At 39.2% G+C, this 22,907-nt stretch overlaps 1 long non-coding RNA gene across 2 annotated transcripts in view; it reads right to left on the minus strand.

The window, feature by feature from the left end:
* The window catches only part of LOC119770184, a 99,303-nt gene that overhangs the window by 45,873 nt on the left and 30,523 nt on the right, over positions 1 to 22,907 (minus strand). For both annotated transcript variants that reach the window (XR_005278702.1, XR_005278701.1), the window contains exon 3: positions 15,767 to 15,815. This is a non-coding gene — a long non-coding RNA (uncharacterized LOC119770184). The remainder of the gene's footprint in view (positions 1 to 15,766; positions 15,816 to 22,907) is intronic.

Consider the following 22,907-nt stretch of genomic DNA (forward strand, 5'->3'; position numbering starts at 1 on the left):
GAGGATTAGCCTGAGGATTTTTTTTTCTATCTCTAGGAGTATGGCAAATCCCACGCTCTGTACCCTCGATGCCAAGGACAGGCGTCTAGGGGAAAAAGGGATTATATTATATTACATCATAAAGTATGTGAATGGCTCAGCTTTCGATGCGGTTTTCGCAGAACGCGGAAGATGGCTGACGTTCTTTGGGCATCGCGACCGACAGTACCAATCCCTTGCCGGTTGCTGGTGAGAAAAGGAACAAGAAATTAATTAAAGATGAGTGAATAATCCCTCGGGCGATTAGTGTAGTAGTTGAGGAAACAGACCAGCTATGCTACTGGTTGCCCTGATAGGACTTTCAACACCTGTTCCATGCTAAACCATAACCCAAAGGAGGATTGACAGGAAAAACGAGATTTATGTCGGAAAGCCCTTTTTTTAGTATTAATATTAATGGAAGATGTTTCAAACTATTTGTTTGATAATCACACAACCATGCTTGGAGCAAATAAGATTTACCCTTCACGGAACTGATCAAGCCTGTCTCTATTCAACAGATTAGTAATTTACATTTCATTTACATCTGGATTTAATTCGAAAAGAAAAGGTTATGCAAATGTGTCCTCTTGACTGAATTACAAATAAGATATGCAAATTAAACACATGCTCTTAATATTGGTCAGATCCCATCCCAGCTGGAATACTATAATCCTACTGTACACCCCCTCGCCAGAGGGGGGGAAGTCGTCAGTCAACCGAACTTTCCCGTAGACATTTCGTCGTATCTTCGTCTTTAGGGGTTTCGACCTGGTCCCGAACATCAAGTCTCTTAGTCAGTGGGGAAGAGTTGCTCTCCGGTACTGACACGAAGACAAATATTTACCGGCCAAAGAAAACTACTGGCGAAGCACTTTTCCATCATTCTTCCTCGTCGTTGCCAGTTTCGTTCCGTCGAGCAAAGAAGGACCATCATCATCTCCATTCCTTCCATCTGGCAGCCACTTGAGACCACGGGGCGGAACAGCAGGGACACAATTTGCCATTTTGACGATGCATGAAATGAGAATTGATTTGCGACATGATTGCTATAAAGTGCAAGCATAAATTTCTCACTTCTTGTGCATCCGGTTCGAGAGGCGGATCTGGGTTATACAACCGGGAGTACAGAGCGATGGAGCAGGAAAAACGACCCCTTGGTCTTGGTTCAGCGACCTGGGCATTTTCTCACGAAGAGGCACGAAGAAAGGAAGAAACCGGCGTTCAAGAGACATTCATTTAATTTCGAACCTGGTGTCAAAGGGGACAAGTACTGAGGGCGAGGAACTTGGGCTGGATAAGGATGATTTTATTATGCACCGAAGAGCTTGAGGGATGCTGACTGGATAAAAGTGGCTCGGAAGAAAAATGTGCTATTTGCAGCTGACGAGAGTTCTCTATTTTGCATTACATCTATCATCCCGCTCGCCAACAGCAGAGCTGAGCGTCTTGTGTGTAGTTTTTTTTATGGCTGAAGAATATGCTGCTGGTGAGGGACTGTTTTGCTCTTTTTGAATCTTGATTTTTTTTAAGTTAGAAATAATTTTACAACAACATTTTAATAAAAAGGCCGTACATGACTCCAACAAGCCCAAGTAACATTTTTTTCCAGGAGTTCTACAAGAGCTCTTCAAGATAGCTACAGCATAGCAGTTTGGACCGCGGTATTATAAAATTCTCTTCAAAACTTCTTCAGGAGTTTGGAAGAGTACTTGAAGAGAATTTTATCCTACCGCGGTCCAAACTGCTATGCTGTAGCTATCTTGAAGAGCTCTTGTAGAACTCCTGGGAAAAAATGTTACTTGGGAGGTCTACCGAGCTGCAAAAATATGGCGAGTGCTGAAAAAATCGAGTTTGACAGCACTTATGAGAACGTTTAAAAGATACCTAACACATTTTGTGTGATTTTGCTCTTTTCAAGCATGGCAAAAATATTGTAAGTGAATTCCTCATTGTACCTAGTGTTACAAAAATGATAAATCATATACTTTTAAAGTTAAGAAAATGAACAGTGTTTAAATCACGAAAAGCAAACTAAAGCTGAAGAGCCACAGCTGACCACTTATTATGTAAACCAAATGTAATTATTATAAGAAAGATTCAATAAAGTATATTTAATTCAAAAAAAAAAAAAAAATTGTAAGTGAATGTGTAAAGTGCCTCCGACCGGATAAAGTTCATGGGAAAGGAAATGAAATGCAAAACCTCAAACTGCTTGCCTTCGAGGGGGTAGTTAAACTTGGTTTGCAGAGATAGATTTTCTCTTTTATAACCCACTTTAGAGAACCTCTTCTTGCTGCCGAGCAGGCAAAAGGAACGTGATATTTTTCATTCTCAGGAAATGACATACTCCCAAGGCGCCAGATACAGGCTTAGTGTTCCCAGACACAGGGGGCAAGAGAGTATTAATACTAATCTGAAGGGAGCGCGGTCTCGGAATGAAATGAAATGGAAGAAGAAGAAGAAGAAAATTGTCAAAGCGAATGGAAGATTTTGCTGCCAGCTGAGAGGAAATGCACTATTCATCTTCGTCGTTGACAGCTTCGGCAAACTGTTGAAGACTTTTCAAAGTGGTTCAAGTCTTTTTACTGAGGTTACTAGAAAAGAAGGTTTACATACCCATGTTTTCCAATTTCAATCTCTAAGTTAAATATCAATTTTAATAATGATGTATTATTACAGCAAACAAATATCTGAAAAGTTGACAAAGACACGTTGAAAACAATGTTGGAGTAAAATCAGTAAAAAAAAAGCACTACATCATTTGTATGTAAATGATGGAATTTCCAATTCAAATCACAGCACAGAACGAAGGAGCATTGACTCTTGCCGTAGGAAAACACTGTTCAGGGGCAATTCTCAAACAACGTCACGTATAAAGTCAAATCTCCAAGAATATACCGATAAGTGGATAAGTTGACAAGGCTTCGTTGGTTTCACAAAATCGAAAAAAATCTAATGACTACCTCATGCTGTTAGTTACTCACCCCCAGCACAAAACCGCCCACCGGGCAGGGACGGAGCTTGCACTGAATTACTCATCCACAAATAAACAACATCATTAATTTGCATATTCCACGACAAACAAGCTGCTCCAAACTGGCATCCAGCCGTCGTGAGAGCACAACCATTTTTTTCTCGGACTCATATCCCGCGGTTGAAAAACACGACGAACGTGCTGATTTTGGAGGCGATGTTAGTTTTTCGAGTTTCGGGTTGGCCGCCAGAAGGATTCGACCACCAAGAGTGCACCCGGTTTTATGGCGAAAAGAGCACCACACTAACGAGAGTATTGTCGCATTGTTTTCCCAAGATTCGACAAAAAGTGACTCGCTGTCTGACTGGAATCTTGTTTGGGTACGCATTTGATGGCTGATGATGACTATTGGCTAGACAACGAAATGACCAAGCCATGGTTGTTTTTGTCAGAAAACTGAGAAGCGATTAGAATGCATATTGTAGAGATGAAAAGTCAATTCATGGTATGAAAAGTTTTAGTCTTTAGACATGATATTAATGGTTTGGCCTTCCTTACTGAGAAAAAACACACAAATCACTCATAAAATGAATTCCTTGATGAAAACACCTATATAGACTCACTTTCATTAAAACACATCGTAAAACGAAACGAAACTATTGGCACTACGCCCCCCGGGGCATGGCCTTCCTCTAACGTGGGATTTCTGCTCCAGCGCCTCTGACGAGACAGGAGAAACCGGGACCGACGTTTTACTTCACCATCCGATAGAAGCTCAGTGGATAAGGCGGGAATCGAACCCGCGTCTCATAGCATCATCGGGATCGGCAGCCGAAGCCGCTACCCCTGCGCCACGAGACCCACCCAAAACACATCGTATTAGAATCAAATTCTGAGCAATCGTCTGTACATGTGCGGAAATAATGATACAAAATATTCACTATATTTCAATTTTGGCTACACAAATTTTATCCCGATTTTTTTTCCATTCGGTCTTGTTTCGGGCCCTAGAGCTTTTCATTGAAAATTATTAAGTTTAATTGAGTTGTTTAAAAGTTATGCAAAATTTTATGTGTACATAAAAAAGGTTGATTTTATTTGTTTATTCAAAAATTTTTAGATCACTGCAAACTACACTGAAATAAAAAAAAATAGTATCAAATTCCTTCATTCTAGGAATTTTGTCTCGTTTCCTTATTTAGTAATCGGGTTTTTTGGATACTTAATAAGGAAAGGAGCCAAAATTCCTAGAAGTCAGGAATTTGGTACTTTATTTTTTTTTTCAGTGTATTGTCGAAGTCATGCCAGAAGATTGAATTTTGTTATCTTGTTGCAATTTACGGTACCGACAACTGGAAGTATACTGACAAAAAAGGAAACATCAATTTTCATCAGCTGGTTCTAGGCATTTATGGAAGGAGGAAGTTGTGTGTCATGTTTTATGCAAAGAACATGAAATTCTAGAATTAAAGAAGGCAAAATAATTAAAATGTTCCGATGCGCACTAAAGCAAAGTTTGGTTACGTTGAATTGTGGTATGGAGGCTTTTTATTCTTTATTTTAATTTTAATTTCTCAAAAAAAAAAAAAAATTGCTGTTTATTTGTAATGAAGAACTCTGCAAAACGGTAAAGCGAACAATCCCAAAAAAATATGTATGAAAAAATGAAGCTATGTTAATGTATTTTACGAGATAAATATAAAAATTGTATTAATTCTATAGCAGTTATAACACTATATAAAATTATCTTGTTTGCTTTATATAACATGAAAATTGCCTTAATGACCTAAAATAATTATTATATTGCTAACATTTGATGCAAATTATCGCCATAATTTAGTTAGTATTACTAAAAGTTTTTAATGCCAGTGCCTTGTTGTACGATTTTTATAGTTCCAGAAAATTAATAAATCATTGTGTGCACTAATTTGCTGTAGGTTGCTCGCGAGTTGGCTGTAATTTTTACAAATTTTCTCTCCACCTCTCCAGTCCAGATAAAACACTAAAAACAATTATTGTAGACTGCATTTGGCTGGGTGGCATTGCTCGGGTATATGTGTGTGGGTAATGTGGTGTTGGGAATAATGAAATTCAATTTGGCATCGAGTAAGCCGCAAATAAATACGAAAATCGAATTTTGGCCGCTTGAGGGGTCCTCCACCTAAAACAGCATTCATTCAAAAACACGTTCGATTGGAGGAAGTGGGTGGAAACATGTGTTTGGGTTATTTGGGTTAAAATTGAGATGGAAAGCACTTAATATTCTGGCGTGCGTGTGTTTGAACAACTTCAAATGCTTTTAAATATCGTAAAATAATTCGACCGTAAAGGACACCTTAATTTTTTTTTCAAAGGAAATTATAATAACAAGCGATAACAAAGTTTTTTTTTCATTTCAATTAACACAAAAAAATGCAAAATTAAATGAACCTGAACATAATAGTTTCTATAACCCAGTTGGATTTAATTCCTTAAAGAAAAGTTGTTCATCGTGAGAAAAGTTGATTAATATGTTTTGAAGATTTCAAATCGTGCAACCTATTGTCATTCTTAATAAAAAACAACTTTTATCAAATACATCATCGATTCGTAAGTACGCATTTATCATCTATCAAAATTGATTGATTAAAGTACGCTCTGAGGGCTTTTTGCTGGTCATTTTTTGCTGACCCTCCCATCAGCAAATAGAAAGCACCCGAAACTCAACGATAACGATCAACTCCGATGGTTACTGTGGCGGGGTCTTCACGTGGAAACTGCGACAGAGAACCCCTCAGAATCAATATCAATTTTCCTCTCAATGAAAAGATTTCTGCTAGCGGACCTTTGGCCACCCACAGGAATCAATTCAGATGGTTGATAGCCCCTATTGTAATCCTTCACGGCATTGATAATCAGCTATGGGTCGGGGTTTTGCGGATAGAGAAAGTTCGAAGAAAATGCTTTCGGAGATAGCTTCCATTGATTGCTCCTGGAATTGGATACAACAATTTGAATTTAAGACAATCCAGCCGCAATTCTGGAGTGTTGGGATGCAGTGTTGTGAAACTTCATTTAATTTCCTTTAAATGCATACAACGAAGATTTCTTACCACAGGCCACCTAACAAACCTGACGGGTTCACTTTTGCCACATATGCAATTGAACATTTCATTCCCACGCAAATCGCTTTTGCCCGAGAATCTGGATATCGGAGAAGTGCTTCAGTGAACCGTAACCCGGTGGCGTGTCGATGAGCCAAAGTGCTTCTTCTGGTTGGCTGCAGATGATGATAGCGCGGCAGTGCCTGGTGGTGGCGACCGAAGCCAGGCAGTGAACTTAACTGGACTAACGAATATCCCGAAGGCATCGCACCAGCAGCAGCAGCAGCTCAGCTATCTCGTACCAGACTCAGTCCTGGACTGGCTGCTCAGTGGTGGTTGGTTTCAGTTTTCACACCACCGGAGCTAAACCCCCATCTACCGACCGATGTTCCTGGCAGGCCGCAGGGTTAAGCGATACGGAAACGCGTCCGCCCTCGTTGGATGGGAAATTTGAAATGGACACTGAAAGAACTTTGTTGAACCTTGTACTTATGTCAATTTTTAAACAGAAGAAATACGATTAAATTAAGTTTTTTCGTTTTTATTATAGGTTTGAAAATTTGGTTCTCTGCCTTATATATAGAAAAACTGTCCCAATTTGGCTGGATGTAATTTCTTTCCGTGTCTTGAAATAAATAGTAAAGTATAGACATTGCTATGCAATTTCAAATCAAATGTGGTATTGCAGCCAACTTTGAGAATCCAACATGATCGTATGGAGGATTAGTAGTTATAACTACACATTATTCATAAGTTAGATTAAAGCTTTGCGCTGTATTTGACACGGATGTGCTTTTTCAGCAAAAAAAGGGTACGATTTTAGGTATGTTGTTAATTTTGAAGTTGCTCGATTGACGCTAAATATTTGAACTTCAATAGGCTAATTTTGGTGGCATATGTCAAGCGGAGCAACAACTAATGTGGATTAGTGATAAATCGATATCAACGGAATAATTAAGCGTCACGCGGCATGTGTATCGTAGGCCGTTTGGTGCGTATCGATAATGGCACAAGTGTTGTGAGTAAATTTGCACTGACCAAAAGTGCATTATGACACGCCATACTCCACACAGCAACAGCATCACTAGTCGCATAATTCGATCGTCAACAAAATGAAAATGATTGCACAGCAATTAAATCGATTGATTTTAAATTGCATTGGCTCGGAGAACCGCAAGACCCTGTCGCCTCAGGGTCTCCGGAAGTTTGGATTGGGTCGGAAGCAGCACGAACAGTCCAATAATTGCTATCGCATATATAATTCGTCTGGCCCGGGCACTTTTGCGTCGGGCCAGATTGGCTGCACTTTATTTGAATATGATTCGAATCCGTATACTCATCTCCATATAATGTGGCTTGGTGAGAATCTGGACAGGGTTTTTTGCTCTCTCTCTCTCTCCCTGATTTCGTACAGTGACCGACATCCGGTCCCATAGCCCTCCCCAACCAAACATGCAAATTTGTTTTCCGGCCTACAAGCAATCAAATGTTAATATTTACCGTTATGATTATCCGCAATGGACCAAAATTGGCTCGCACCTCTTCAACTCCAAAGTGGCGCCTGGTCGAGAAGTTTGCCTCGGATCCTTTAGACTCGGGGGGTCGTGGATCCGAATCGGGATATATATGTGTGTGTGTGTGGGAGAAAATTTGATTACAAACACAAGCTGACACCAATTTGTTCATTAAATTGGCTTTATAGTGTGTATTCGGTGTTTATTCCATTTAATCCTGATCCCAGCTAGGATCAGACATGCATTGGATTCAGGGTGGAAAGAGGAGCGGTGGTTTTAGGGAAGCTTCGTGTTTAACTTGAATTTCTTCTCCGACCACAAATCGTATCACCATGTATGAGGGGTACGCAATCTGCCGGATGCAAGATTCGAGGGGTTGAAGTACATATGTATCGGTTTCGGCTTTTCCGATTGTGGTAAAGCCAGAGGGGCTTCGAGATAGGATAAACAATTTAAGAGCTACTCATAGCATCGGATTGATGACCCAGACACTGGCTAAAGTGGCTGGCTGTACTGAATGAGGGAGGTAAAGGGTTGTCCTATGGGGTATGATGATTATTGGCTTGCCCTGTACAATTACCATATCTTGCCAGGCTCAGCCTCGTTCATGCTGATAATCAGTCTTACCCCAGTAATTAGATTTGTATGGCTACTGATTAGCAATCAGCTTCTAACTGCACAGCATGGATGCTAATTTCAAGATTTGTCCTGGAGTCTTGGGTATGAGATCCCGTCTTGTTTAAAGCATGTATTAGCAAACCATTTTGCAATAAAATTGAGGTTTTTATTAAATTTATCGAAACATGGATGCAACTTTATAATATACACTACGCACTTTCATTTTTACCGTTTGCAAATAGCTGCTTCAAAATATGCTACATCACTACAAAATCCACTAGTTCTTAAACAAAGTTGAACATAATTTCTGCTGTTTGTTTGTGACATGTGTCATAAAGCCGACTGATTGTGTAACATTTAAGTACTTCCTATGCCAACCTCTTGGACTGCCTCAAGAAATAGGACTCCCGTAATTTCATCGAGTTGTTTTCCAATAAGCAAAGTTGAATGTAACTTTTCCTTTTTTTATACTTTTTCTTACAGTTTCCACCACCCCATTAACGCAAACAGGTACCCAGGTATTGGAAGAATCTCTACAAATGAGAGACGTTCACGTACAGTACTGCACACAACAACACTGCCAAGTTCAGGGAGTACGACCAACTTTTCGAGAGTATCATAAATACCTCAGCTCAGTGGCTTCGAAATGGTAGCAAGAAAAAAAGCTGATGATTGGGAAAATCGGAAGTCGATGTCGTCGTCGCACATCACGCTCAATTTCTGCCAGTAGCGAGAGGGGCTCGGCCGGAAAAATCGTTTAGGAAGTAGCAGGAAACCCAACTGAGATGGTGGCAAGAATCAAGCGAGAGGAAAGGAAAAATTGAAACATGAAAAACATTGATTATTAGAAAAGTTTTTCAATAACAAGATAAATATAATGAGTTTGCTACTTGAAGCATTGATTTTTTTCTTTGTATCAGTTATCCAGCAAGTTCTTAACGGTAAGATTGTTTTTCTCTTTTTGAATCTTTAGGTTCATTTTTCGGTTATGAAATCAAACTTCGACTGAAAATCTTTTTAGGTTGAAATCAATAGATTTTTGCCCTTGTTTACAAATTTATTTGAATGATAATATGACCATGTTATTGTATCATGAATAGTATTGTAAATGTATGTACTTGTTAAGCTTATCTAAAGAGTAGACAAGATGGGTTAACTCAAATATTAAATATGTTTTTGTACGATCCAAGGTAAACATGCCTACATAATAGACAATTTAACATAATTGACCGAATTGATCAAACAATTAAACGATAAAACATAGCTGGAAATGGATAATTTATGTTCTATATAGGCCATTCCGTCCAAATAATTGTGCCGTGTGTTATAAATTGCATCAAGAATCATAACTCATACTGAAGGTGACCAAAATTCAGCAGAAAAAAACGAAGATAAAACAGCAATAAAATTCTTATGACCCTCCCCCATCACTGCTGTGATGGTGGCCGTTTTCAACAGACAGGTTGGCGCGTTTTATCGTTCAATGAAAAATAAAGTTGTTTGTCCAAATCAATTATATGTTTTTTTGCACATTGAACCCCATCAACCTTTTTTTTTAAGTCTTGTAGCACTTTTTCTTTTGAACAAAAATCTACTTTTCTAAGGAAGGAAAAATGTATAACCTCCGACTTCTCCGAAGAGCTTGAAAGATGTTTATACCGGAATCAAAAGACGCGAGAGCTCGCGGAGTGAAAACCAATTTATTTCGCGGTTTTAGCTGGATCTGACTTAAGCGAGTGTGGGTCGCTTGGCAAGCCAAGGTTTTGCAATGCTGATTGGATTTTGTGGTTTTGGTGAGAGTTGTTTTTTCTGTGTTGTTGATTTTTTTCTGAAATTACATTTTTAAGTTTCCTAAAAAATGAAATTGTGGAAAAGCGTTGTCATCTAAACAATGCTCAGAAGCTTACAAAAGTTGCTAGTCTGAATTTTCAGGGACCAAAAAACTGCCAGCCAAAGGGTCTCAGGATGGTGAAAAGCTATAAAGATAAATGGAAGATAATGGAAAGTTATTTCCGCTTTCGTGCTTGTGGTAGCTTTAGTAGGATGAAGACCAGCCAGCAGTGGTAAAAAATTGCCATCCCTAGTCTAGTCAGTCCAGGACACAGTCAGTTGGTGTAGTGGCAGTGGCTAGCCACTAGACCGAACCAGCCATTACGGACAACAAGTCGAGCGAGAACAACAAGAAGGCAATCCAGAATGTTTTACTGCACACAACGGACAGGGCACGCTATCGAACCATTTTTGGGTCGGTTATCTTGTTAGGGTTTTTCGGGGGGTTGAACGAGATGACCGAATTTACTGTAGAACCTCAAAAATTACTTTTCATTTCCGTTTTTTCACGTCGTTGCGATGTTCGCAATATAACATAACTGATTTTCAGCAAATTAAACCCTGGCCCTGCTCCCTAGCTGAGGTCAGATAGAACGATTATTTGATGTAATTGGTCAACCCTCGATCATAAAAGCAAAGTTTCCACTTTCTCAGAGGGGTCAATTGAAAGTTTCCTGCTTCCTGTCATAATAATGTAGCAGTAAATAGCTTACGAAATCAAAGACGAAAGGTGTTGCAGAGCCCATCTCATCTCTTTCATAAACGATGATGGTGGTGGTGGTGATGATGATGATGATGATAATGGTACAAATGGAGGCGTTGAAAAAGTCTCTAATTCGAGGCAATTACCACCCTCAAGGAGGGACGAGGGTGAAGGACTCTCCTCTCGTTAGCTTCCATTTGTAATATACACAGCAAGAGAAACAACAGGAAAAGCCCTTTTTACCCATTTGGAAAATGCTCTTTGGTTTGGTTGTGTGATGGTTCTTGTTACTTCAACCATGCCCAGGGAGGAAACAGGAAGTTGCATTATTACTGTACACTTTACTGCTGCTTCTACAGGATCCTACGGTGATGCATGAAGCGTTGCAAACGAGTTTTCCCACCGCGAGGATGCTGTTGAAATAAAGCGAGATCGAGATAGAAGCACTGGAGACCTTCTGGTTAAAATGTGCTACTTTCCGGTGTTGTTTTAACGGGTCTCGTCCTCCTCGCTCAGTCTTTTGTTGTTTTTCTTTCCACTCAATAACATCCCTTCCGTATGAGATATACAGCCTCGAGTGGAAAATGAGACGATAAAAGCTCCTTTTAGTTCGCCCTTATTGTATTAGAAAATTTTAACGCATTTATTGTGTTGCTTTTTTTTAGAGTGCCATATTTCAGCAGATGTGTTATGTCTGAAAAAAAAAGCATTGGAAAATCCTTCCTACTGTCTCATAAAGTTTTCTTAAAATCTGTAAAGACTTAATCTCTACAATTGACATGAAGCTCAACGCTAATTATAGGTTTGATCGCAACAAAACAGCTATTGATTTGCCAACCAATCAGTGTCAATAATTACTAGCTGTGAGATGTATGTGTTGAAATCGAATCGATAGTCCGAATCTTGCATATGCAATTCGCCATCAGGAACGTAAATAACTCGCACTCTACACCACATTCACAGCCGCGAGCAGCTGTATGCGTTGCATAGTTTAATGCTCACGTGCTCGATGTATGCAATTATTGTTATTAGGTGTAAATTGCAAATCATGAGTAGCTCATTGTAATTATGATTCCACTGTCGGGACAAAGCTTCAATGAAGTATTGAATTACAAAACACGGCAGAGCTTTAATTTGTAGGGCGGGTTGCATTTGTCGCATTGACGCCATATAATTGGCAGCATTGAATGGGCACACTGAATAACCTCAGAATTGCATCAACACCTTTCCGGATAAAATTGGCCGCCCTAAGAAGCATCCGATGTGTCGTCTGGTTCTGCTGTTTGCAGATTATAAATCAGTTTGGATTGAATTTTCCTAAGCATCTTTCGTCTCTCATGTCGGCACATGTGTTACTGACCCAACGACAACATAGCCCATGAACCACAACAAGCTAGCCAGAAGCCACAAAAGAATCCCTGCTCGTTAAAGGCATTGCAGTTCAGTCGAGTCTAGTCACCAGAGTTACATCAGGCCTTATCTTCATGTAGCCACTGATATTACATTCTATTTTGCTCACCCACAATCGATGGGCATGACGAAAGTGGGGGTGGTTGTGGAGGAAAGATTGAATCATCCCCTTGATTCGATTGAAATTTAATATTTTCCGGCAAGTGCACTCTTATGCCCGTCATCATATCGTGCGACAAGAGATAAGACCAGGTTGTGGAAGCCCGGGCAAGATCTTTAGTGTATGGCAGCAGCTGTTGTCGGTTCTGATGCATCTGTTGCTATCGTTTGCCGTAACACATTAGACGAAGCATGTAAACATTGAAATTTACTTCCTCTCTGGCGTAACCGTTGCCATCACAACTATTTTCTCCACGTTATCCCATCATTTCTGAGATCGCAACCCTTTTTGTGTTTCGCTTCCTGACAGGAAGAAGTCAACTGTTCATTAACTTTAACATGGTGTACAGATTTGAAAATATGATTAAGGAATTAGATAACAGTTTTAAACAGTGTTTTATAATATATTCAATGCATGCATATTTTTTGTGAAAGATTAGACTAAAAATGTGACGAATATTAAGATTAATTTTAAGATTGATTTTAAAATGTTTAATACGTTGTCGATTAAAATCACTTTCCAGTTAATAACACTAGTCAGCGCTTCCCACAGAATTTTGTACCTAAGTTTTGTACAGTTTCCAGCACAGCCGGGATTCAAACTGAAACACATCCGTTGCAAATGAGATTTTGAATGAGCAAAGATATCATCCTTAGACGCTGGTCTGTCGGGTGTGGCTAAACAACGGTTGGGTCCTGCTGCTGGTCCCTGCTCAATGGCCAGATTTACCAGACGAGCAGAAAATTCCCCTGAGAATCATGAAAAGGATATAGAAAAATTCTTATGAGTCGAGAAAACGGAAAAAAGGCGTCAACCAAACCGGTCGAGGGAAGAATCGTCAAGCTAAAGCAATCTCATTTTCAGGATTTTTCTCGTATCCATCTACTTATTTTTTATACCACAGAATGGAGGGACCGTTCCCCATCCTTAGCAGCTCCAAGGCAAAGTTGAAAATTGACCAAAAAAATCCGCTTCAACCGTTCCTTCTGGTGCAGAACGCTACTTCTAGTGAAAGGATCTTGTTCCCAGTAGCAGAGGACACAGGTTCAATCCACTTGCAGACAAGACTCACAGAGCTGCACGAAATAATGAAGAAAATTAAAAAAGCCATAATCCTTTCCGTGTCCTTTCGCCTGTTTCTTGGTGCACGGTGCGCTGGTTATTCAGGCAGGTTCAGTTGTCTGTGCAATAAGCCAGTTTGAGATTCACACCACGATTTTGCTTCACAACGGGATTGGACATTTAGTAAGATTGCGGCATGCGCAAAATTTGAAAACCAAAATTGATTGGTTTTTTAAATGATATTTTTTTAAATGCTAGAGTAACGTGAATAACAAATTTCACAAAAAAAAAACTTATCTACTTGTTCTTGTTGGTATCTGTTTACAATCCATAAGTTCTAAGCTTGTTTAAGAACAAGCTGAACGTGATAAGTCATTCATTGTACTCGTTAGACATAATGTCTCAGGTCGAGCCGCTTGCAAGGACAACGTATGGCACGTTCAGATGTTCGTATTCTCAGCTAAACTTCGCGAAGGGGTTTTCTCAGTTATTCGTTCTCCAATAGATAAAATGACGATGCGAAAGTCAGCAATGCAAACTTGGGAAACTTTAGCTGGTGGAAATCCTTTCCTTTCGGTGTTTGTTTCATTATGTTGCTTCTTGCTCCGTGGAGGAGGGAAAAATACCGCAATTTTTCTATAGCTATAGTTGATAGTTGGAGAGAAAAATCTCATTATGCTACAGCGATTATAGTGGAGTGTGAAAAGTGCAGAAGAAAACAAAATAACTTTTCTAGACGAGATAACATTAATTAAAATGTCATAATAAGTTGCAGTCCTGGAAAATGACACTTTAAGATTTTTATAGAAACATTTTTTTTCAAATTTAATGGCATTTAAAAAAACAAAGAACGGTTTGTTGCATTTTCAGAGATTCAGAACCATTAATATTATACCATCATGTCGAAATTTGTCGCTATCCTGGTATGACCATGCCGGCAACCAACCTAATTTCTTTTTAATCAGTGTTTGGGAAGATTTTTTTCCCACTTACATTTCATCATTCCTTGTTGTAAATGGAGCTGTCAAGAATTTTCCCCCTAAACGTTTGGACTAGTCGTAAGAAAAAAATACTGACTGGGGTGGCTCAAATACACGGATAATGTGTACGAACAGTGATAAATTATAATTTGAATTGGCGCCTCGTTTTAATTGAACTTTTATTCGCAGTTTAATTTCGCCCCGGGGTTTTTTTTTTATTTTGCTGGAATTCCTTACTTTTACTTCTTGAACATTGGAGTGAGGACGGCAAATTGAGTCCTTCCGTTGCGCGATGGTGGTCACAGTACAATTTCTCCCCAGTCTTGGTGCAAATGATTAATGATTTCACAGGAACAGTTTGGAACGATTGGACTCTGCGGTTGATAATATGCCACCTTTCTTATAGAACATTTGTGTACTATTTCTACTTTTAACACACATATAAAACTCAGATTATTTTTTAAATAAAAAATAGGCTTTGTTTAAAACTATTCTGTGAGGTATCGATTGTTGAAAATTTTCATAACAGATATTGAATATTTTATTGAAAGTTGATTGATTTATGATCAAGTCTTAAGGCAAAGGCTCTTCAGAATCCACTCTGAAGCATTTCAGAGTATCACGCTTCCAGTAATTTATTAACTAACCGCACGGTTGTTTACTCTAGCAATAAACACGTTGCAGATATAATTAGAACCGTTCTCGAGCCCACATCCCGCAGCAACCAGCAAAGCAGGTTTCGCGGTTTTCGCCCCCCTCCCTTTCCGAGTTTTCCATGCCACCATACCTACTAGAGCTAGACCGTTTTCCCTGGTTTTGGCCAGGATAAGGAGGATAGTTTACACCGCAAAGTGTGATGAAAATAGCAAACACACACAGAAATGATGAACACAGGAGAAGAGAAAAAAGGATGCAAACTTTAACGCTTTCACCACAAATGTAAACAGAGTGAATAGGGCACCGGAAGTGAGTGAGCTTGGGGTTCTTCGGTGCAGAAGTTTTCACAGGATGTTGATTGTTTTTATTATAATAAAATCAATCGTTGGAATGTTATGTCGTCCAACATCTAGAAACATAGGATTATATAAAGATCGATAATGGTGTTGGGGCATAAATTTTGTGTTGTTCTTTCTTTGTTGTTACACGAACCCTTAGATGGCTGGAGGCATTGTGTTTTTGGCGTAAACTTTCCTTCGCTGACTTTTTTTTGCGTAAGGTATACCTGACTAAGATAGAAAAAAGCTTTTTTTTATTCACTTAAATATTATAGGAAAAGATTTAAGGTGATGTAATTTTTTAGTCAAGCAAGCCCAACTTTTCAACAAAAGCTGCCGATGAGGTATGAATTTTTAATTTAATCAGCCAAATCTTTTCAGCCCTGTCATCAACAATAACAAAGACTCTTACTTACCTCTCAAGAAAAGAAGTTTTTCGGTCGAAAGCGAGCCTTTTAACATCCACTGAAAAAAGAAGAAAAAAAAAAGGAAAATATTTCAATGACAAACTTTCCGGACTCACGTTCACAGTGTAGGGAGGTTTCGAGAGAAGCAATTTTTTTCGTCATCGGCGATTGTGTCGGTCATTAGTACGAGGCTTCCCTTTTATTTCGCCACCCCAACTTGCAGCCCAGCTCAGCTGTAACATGCTTGTTGCAGTTTGACTGCAGTGCAGTTGTACTACACCCACTCCGCAAGCAACAACCAGCCGCCAGACCAGACATCAGGGTTCACTTCCGGTTTTGCCGGCGGTCGCAAAAGTCACTGGCGCGAGTGCAAGTCACAAAAAGGCCAAATTATGAGTTTGACTTTGCAGGCCAACATTGGGCATGTTACCATAAATTGAATCGAAACAGCAAACATTTGGCTCACAAAATTGATGTTGTTCTGTTTAAGCCTGACGGCCGCGGGACATTGGAAGGAATGAGGCTCGCAAGAAAAACTGCAGAATTTTCGGTCGCTTTTCGTCTGATGTATTGCCTGAATGGAAAAAGTTTTCCAATTTTTTATTCTGCTGTAACGTCGCACGTTCCCCGAGACGTGTACGATGAATGATTACACCACCGTGTAACGACTAAATTTCTGTGACAACATCGAACCACGGACAACGTTGATCGTTATCGAAATGATAACTCGTTGTTTGTGTTTTGGATTTACGTTTCGCTGACCTGAGTATAGTTTATTCAGGATTTTACTTCATTCATATTTAAAATCAGCTAGCTATTGGTCCTCAAATCGGATGTTATTGATTCTTTTACATTTATTTTACCTTTCCTGCAATAGTCAAACCGTTTTTTTTTTTTCAGAAATATCATAGATCGCCAGACACCAGGTCGAAAAACTAGCCCAGCCAAATACCATTTTGTGCGCCAGATGTTAGATAAGAGCTTTTTATTCGCATCATGCGATGTAGGGTAAGGTTTTGCAATATTGTATGAAAACTAATGTCAATTATACTTTTGAAATCAATAGTATGTTTTACAGTAAATTTTATTATTTTTTATTATTTTTTCAAAATGTTTTTAACTTATCAGAAAAACAAAAATTGATCTGGAATTACTAACATGGTATGGTATTTGAGAGTAATAACATTTTAACCAAAGTGCCAAAAATTGAAACAACTGCCCCAGAGCGCAATTCTAACCAGCGAACGTGGGACGTGTGTCGAGTGGACGCTGCTAAAAAATGGTAGTGGCAATTTATTTGCGTGCTATCGCAAAAGTTTGAAGCAGCCTCCGGCAGCAGTGGCGGCATAAAAAATACCTAAATTTGAGAAGGCACAGCTAGTTCAAGTACAACGAATGAAGGCACTAGATAGTTAAAAGCTGGCACTAGAGAGTGTGATTTGTTATGACACTTAAAACAAGGTTATATATTTTTTTAATTAATGAATCAAGTATTATAAATAAATATTTACTAAATGAAAAGGATAAACATGTTTTTATAAGTGGTTGAAAGATCTTCACGATGGTTAAGGACAATTGAAAATCTTTCTTTACAAAATATGGATATATTTTGAAGAAATCACGTCAAAGTGGATTATGTTTCATGTTTAGTGTAATAACCGTAAGTGTTCTTTTTCAGAATTTCATAATAATTGTAATTATTCTGGAAAATAAATGAATTAAACACAATTACTAAGATGCTGTAATCTATTTTTTTTACCAGAAATAAAAAAAGCCAGAAGGAAACCTTAAAAACGCGACTCGCTGGATTGTGTCCGACCGTAAATCGTTCCAAATGGGCGGTTTCCGGGGTGATGAAAAGTCGTCCTTCTGGGAGTTTGTTTGCCCAAGGAAAACCCGGATAAACACAATTTTGACGCCCACCAACCTTTTGTTGACCTCAAGTAGACTTCAGAAACAACGACCGGTGAATGCTTTTCTTCTGATGTCGTCCCGGTGGTGGGAGTTTAGAGTGGAACTAACATCAAAGTTTTTCGCAAAAAGGCAACACTTTGAAATGTTTGAAAACACCGGGCCAAAGGCGCAACATCTGTGGAAGGTGGAAGTTAAGTTAAATATTCTATATCAAGTTTCCAACCTATCACTAAACTCCAGGAAAATCCATCGATATACGAATGGTGTGTTCAGTCTGCTGTGGCATAAAATATAAAACCGCAGAGCAAAGCTGTTTTTCAAAGGGTTTTCATGAAAGTATAAGAACTTAAGGAGGAAAAAGTTTTCTTTCTGCTACAGTCGAAGAAACTGTGAAAGTCGAGAAACCCGTTCGAAGCATCTCTTTAACATTTTTATGCCATCTGGGTGTAAATTTTCTTTTGCCCTGGCAAGTAAAAGGGGTGGGCTAGGCTAAGCTGGGCAGGAGAATAAACAACATCAATTTTCAGCGAGTGCAAAAGTTTGTCCTCGCACAGCCTGGATGTTGCGCGGTTTCCTTTCCACGTGGCACATCGGCGGGTGGAGCTGGTGGCTGAGCTTTGGCCGTTCGCCAGCACACCCTCCTTGGCAGGTGAGCGGTAAGGAATTGATTGAAAAATCTATCGATCTTCAGAGAATTGAACACCACCATTGCGGCCTAGGGACATGGTGTTGACGTGAGGTTGTTGTGGAGTTGTAGTTTTATTTTTTTCTGATTTGATTGTAATGATATGTATTGTTTCCATTGCCAGCTTCAAAATTTAAAATTGGAAAATGGTTGATTTGATTTTTTTTTCAGCTTTTTCAAGCAAAGATTGATACTCTCCTTTAATCATCAGTTTTAGATGGTTTATCCAAGCTTTTACCAATTTGCGAGAAAAAAAAAACTTTCGCTTACGTTATGATCAGAAAATTTGCCCATAGAACGAAAGTTTTCTTCATTTCTTTGCTTAACCAAAAGACTGCTGGCTGAAATGCTCTGCGGTGTCACGACTATTAGGACGCGAGCGTCAAACTTCTAGAAAAAAGTGTTGAAAAGTGGAAAATCGACACGATGAAAAAAACGACCAGCTAAACTTTTCCGTTGCTACTCAACTGATCCCGTTGCAAGATATTTTTTTCCCTTCTGCTCTGTCTTAAGTAGAAGCTCTGCTAAATTTAAACAAGCTGTCATTCCATCGATATCGCTTTTCAGGACACTTTTCCACCCTCAAACTATGGTGCAATGTTTGCTCGGTGTGGCGCAAAATGACACTTAAGCGATCTTCCACCGAGATCGGGTCCGCCGAAAAATTATGAACCAGTGCACCGAGTTGTCGCATTCCTCGCTTAAGGCGGTGCTACTGTCCCAAAGTGTCTGGAGGTGACTTTATGGGGGAGGGAAATTTAGCGCGCCACCAAGTGAGCTGGAAAAAATAGTGCAAAAGCAAGTGTTTACGAGAGGACTGCCGCGGGACAGTTTCCTCGAAAGTTTTCTCTTTTTTTTCGGAATATTATCTCAACACTAACTTTACTAACAAATTTGAGCAAGTTTGCTTAAGTGGGAAGAAGAATATCGAGTTTCCTGGGTTGGGATTTATGCGTGTTTTTGGGTGCTTGCATGACTTTATTTCCTATCAATTTAAACATGGTTACAGGACCAAGTGTGAAATTTACGTAGCGTAATATTAAAGCTGGGGCTTTCATTTTATGTGCTTCATAATGGGAAATGTCGGTGGCACATGAGCCTGCGATAACTGCATTTCATTACCGGTTTATATGAAGCTGCAAAATTTTCTCCAACCCCAACCCACAAAGGGTGTGAATCCTGGCACTGCTGATGATGATAATGATTATTATTATAGTGCTTGATTATTTGAAAATGATGGCAATGATGAGAGCGGGTAAGTAATTTGGTGCTGCTGAGGTTCTTCCCATGAAAAAATATGAAAACAGGATTTCAATCGAGGTAAACTAAATTTAGAATATGAGCATACCAAAATCAAGATGATATAAGACAAAATAAAAACAGAACCACCCTACCCTCCAAGTTGGAAACACTAACTGCTGTGGGGTTTTCCCATCCGCACGCGTCATTTGCGTTGATCGTTCTGGGGGCCAAGAATCGGCACAGAAAAAGAGAGAATCCTGGGCGATAAGCTTTAATCACATTATTTTCACCACTTGCAGCATGGTATTATTTAAACTAGTTTTTATTCTGCCTGCCTCCACACAGTCGGTTTGTCGTTCGGTGGCGTTCACTCCCTCGTGGAAACACACCCTCCGCAGCCACGTTTTCGTTGGGTTTGCCACAGTATGGGCAAAAGTTTCCAGCTGGGTGAGTTTGAATGAACTTCGTGATGACATTTAATTTTGCGGCAAAAAAAGTTGGCTTTTCAACCAATAACGAGTTGATTAAAAGTTCATTTCCAGCGGAACTCGACGGACAGAGTGTAGCGAAAATCATCGCATGCCACAAAGTAATAAAATTTCACGTGGATGGCTGAAACTTGCTTTAGAAGTCTTAATTAGTTAAACAAAAATCAACACTCATTTTTTACAATAGCAAATATTTCAATCACTCAAGATTCAAACATCGTGAGCTACACTTCTGATAGCACGACAATTCTAGAGCTTCTCACCATTGTACGAGCGATAAATCGATGTTTTCTCTCGATTCGCTCCTTTTGTGCAATATTGAATCACTCACACAATACGGTATCGTTCCACTGAACAGAACTTCTTTCCGTTGAATGAACCCGATATTGTACCTACGCAGCATACCAATGCTGAAAGAAACGAAACACAACAATCAATAGAATGTCATTGTCACCGTGCTAGAAAGACGAAAAAAAAACAACATCGAGTTGCTTGTTCAACAATGGCGACAACTAGAGGAAAAAGTGGAAAAAAATCTCATCGCAATGAAATGAGACGAGACGAGGAAGATGTTTGCATTTCCATTCAAATTGAAATTTTCTCTGCAGTATTGGCAGCAGCACTCCTCAATGTTGAGATGTGCAATCGATTTTCAATTCGATGCCCTCTCGACGATACTCTACGGTTCCAAGTGATCATTCCATCTGTTCAGTGTAAATATACTTCAGAGTACAAAGCTAAGATAGCACGGTAGTCACTTTGGCGTCGACTGTTGTGATTCTTTCAGTTTTGAGTAACTGTTGATATTGATATCAACTGACATATTCTTTGCTCGTTCAGTTTATTCTTGAAAGAGCGCAATCGAAAAAGTTTGAATAGTTTACGTGGTAATGGAAACGGCAACCATGGTAGCTAATTTATCTACATGAAGAACACTCAGCACCGCTCAAGCATGAACAAAATATAATTAATTTGAAAATTCTTCATTTCCAGCTAGGACTTTTTCCGGAAACCTTTCTGATGCCGGTTTTGTCATCGTCTCAAATTAAAATAGGGTCATCGTCAAGGGCAACACCATCAGACCATTTTTGCTTCAGCCTGTTTGGGGTTTGGATTTTTTTTCCCTGCCACTTTCACGATGAAATTGAAGTGAAGCCAAGCGACAAAATTCTCGACATTCACCCAGCCAGTGAAATCGAGCGCTGTCATCTAATCATCAGCTTGGAAAGGCGCAAATCTGTTTCCTTGCCGCTTCGGCATCAATTAAGCAGAATTTGAGGATAAAGTTGGATTGAAACTGGTGTGTTTTTTCCTTTATCTTGATTGGAATAATTCAAGTGATCCCCATGCTAAATAATTTGATTCTCAAACTATAACTTTAATAAAACCTCAAGCAAAAAATCTTCAGGAACAAAAGTTCAGAGTGACGATGTTTTGAATAAGAGTGGAATGCTAAAAAAGTCTATTTTTTCTACTGACATGGATTTGCTGACTCAAATATTTTATCTGTTATCTAAGATTAAATCTACGCAGCCAACCAAATCAATTCTTCAATGCCAAATTTATCATTCTTTGAGCTGCAATTTCCAAGTATATTGACAATTGATACATTTCCGTTCGTGAACGCCTAATAATTGCGGTCCCAAAGTGTGGCTGTGCGTACGCGAGTGGCACTTTATTATCCAAACTGCCTCACTGAATCAGAGTTGGACCGAGAGATCCGCGTGAAAATGTTCGGCTCGACTAGATTTATGACTGCATGTTTCCTTTCATTTCCGGTTGACGACGTCCACGGTGAAAGGCACTGGCAAGCGCCATGCGACCACAACTGAACGGAGTGAATGTTTTCCGGAGATTTATTTCCACAAAAGGTTATTAAATTTAGCGAATAATGAAGATTTATAGATGGAATCAATTGATACCATAGAAAATCCGAGATGCTTCCTATTGAAACTTTGAGAATTGTGGTATTTTTTTAACAATATCATTTAAAAATATCGTTACAATTTTAGACCATATGAATGTCCACAAGCCTAAACTAGTGCTGGTAGTTCTTAAATGGCGACTCTGTACAGAAAGAGGAAAAACACAACATATAAACACCGCAATAAGTCTTCTTTTGGGGGCCAATAAATTTGGTTAACATATTACGGTTAGACTGTGCTTCCTTTTTGGAGGGTGGCCCCCTTTTTTTTGTCCGGCTGGACAATGGATGAGCAACAAGGCAAAAACGGCTCCTGTGGATGCACATTGTCGAGTCAGCTGCGAAAGTTCAAGAAAAAGGGTCACATGCAGCGTGCACTCTACATACATGGTCAACGTTTTAGGGTTATTTATAGCCCGAAAATTGCCGTTTGCAGACGACGAGTTTATAAAGTTGAACGGCTTAGAAATTAGAACTTTTAAATAGGTGTCTAGAATTATAGCTGCATATAAAATGATGAAATATTCTTGACATGTTTTTTTTTGTTTTGGAAAATTTGTTGATCCGGATCACTGTGTTATTTGTGAATTTCGTCTCAAATAAAATTAAACTTGCAAAGTCAATCAGCAATGATATTTTCACTCAGAAAGACAATCCCATTAATATCCATGTAAATTTGACGAAATCCGCGCGAGCAGTGTGATCTCACCGAAGACAGTCAGTGGCCCCAAAATCATAAAAGCACAGCGCAAATTGAGTTCCACGAGTCAATTTTCCGCTATTTTTTGCGATCATTTTTACAGTCCTCCCCCCTCACTTCCCTCTTCATCCCATTCACACCCCTGTAAATGGATGGTGTTTGAAGGTGGGACGTAGTTTTCGATTTTGCCCTTTCGA

This window comes from Culex quinquefasciatus, chromosome 3 (assembly GCF_015732765.1).
Source record: "Culex quinquefasciatus strain JHB chromosome 3, VPISU_Cqui_1.0_pri_paternal, whole genome shotgun sequence".
Classification (NCBI taxonomy): domain Eukaryota; kingdom Metazoa; phylum Arthropoda; class Insecta; order Diptera; family Culicidae; genus Culex; species Culex quinquefasciatus.